Raw genomic sequence first — 1,688 nt, 5'->3', positions numbered from 1 at the left:
AGCAAAAGCAGTACTCAGGGGGAAATTTATATCCTTGAGATCAAATATTAACAAATTAGGGAGGGCAGAGGTCAATGAATTGGGTTTGCAAATTAAAAAATGAGAAAGTGAACAAATTAAAAATCCTCAGATAAAGACTAAATTAGGGATCCTAAAACTCAAAGGATAAATTAATAAAATTGAAAGTCAAAGAACTATTGATTTAATAAAGAAGACTAGAAGCCTGTACTTTGAAAAAACAAATAAAATAGACAAAGTACTCTTCAGTCTAATTTAAAAAAAAAAGGATAGAAGAAAACCAAATTGACAGTATTCAAGATGAAAAGGGAGAACTCACCTCTAATGAAGAGGAAATTAAGGCAATCATTAAAAACTATTATGCACAATTATATGGCAAAAATGTAGCAATATAGGTGATATGGATAAATACTTCCAAAAATATAAATTGCCTAGACTAACAGAGGAAGAAACAAATTACCTAATCAACCCCATATCAGAAAAAGAAATTGAACAAGCCATCAAAGAACTCCCTAAGAAAAAATCCCCAGGTCCAGATGGATTCGCAAATGAATTCTATCACACATTCAAAGAACAACTAATCCCAATATTATACAAACTATTTGACTGAATAAGCAAAGAAGGAGTTCTACCAAATTAATTTTATGACACAAATATGATAGTGATCCAAAGTCCGGCAGGTCAAAAACAGAGAAAGAAAACTTTAGACCAATTTCCCTAATGAATATAGATGCAAAAATCTTAAATAGGATACTAGCAAAAAGACTCCAGCAAGTTATCACAAAGGTTGTTCACTCTGACCAGGTGGGATTTATATCAGGAATGCAAGGATGGTTCAATATTAGGAAAACCATCCACATAATTGACCATATTAATAAGCAAACTGACAAAAATCACATGATCATCTCAATAGATGCAGAAAAAGCCTCGGATAAAATACAACACCCATTTCTACTGAAATCTCTAGAAAGTATAAGAATAGAAGGGCCTTATGTAAAAGTAATAAACAGTATATATCTAAAACCATCAGCAAACATCATCTGCAATGGAGATAATCTAGAAGCCTTCCCAATAAGATCAGGAGTTAAACAAGGATGCCCATGACCACCTATATTATTTAAAATTGTATTAGAAACATTAGCAGTAGCAATTAGAGAAGAAAAAGAAATTGGAGGTATTAAAATTGGCAATGAGGAGACCAAGTTATCACTCTTTCCGTATGATATGATAGTCTACTTAATGAATCCTAGGGAATCAACCAAAAAGCTAATTGAAATAATCAACAACTTTAGCATAGTTGCAGGATACAAAATAAACCCACATAAGTCGTCAGCATTTCTATATATCTCCAACACATCTCAGCAGAAAGAATTAAAAAGAGAAATTCCATTTAAAGTCACCCTAGACAAAATAAAATACTTAGGAATCTATCTGCTGAGACAAACACAGGAACTATATGAACACAACTATAAAACACTCTCCACACAATTTTAAACTATATCTAAACAATTGGAAAAACAGTGATTGCTCATGGGTAGGATGAGCTAAGGTAATAAAAATGACAATCCTGCCCAAATTAATTTACTTTTTAGTGCAATACCCTTTGAACTACCAAAAAACTTTTTTACTGAATTAGAAAAAAACATATGTTCATTTGGAAGAACATATGT

The sequence above is a fragment of the Monodelphis domestica genome, chromosome 6, assembly GCF_027887165.1.
Source record: "Monodelphis domestica isolate mMonDom1 chromosome 6, mMonDom1.pri, whole genome shotgun sequence".
Classification (NCBI taxonomy): Eukaryota; Metazoa; Chordata; class Mammalia; order Didelphimorphia; family Didelphidae; genus Monodelphis; species Monodelphis domestica.
The sequence above is the reverse complement of the archived record's forward strand: the minus strand, read 5'-3'. Positions refer to the sequence as shown.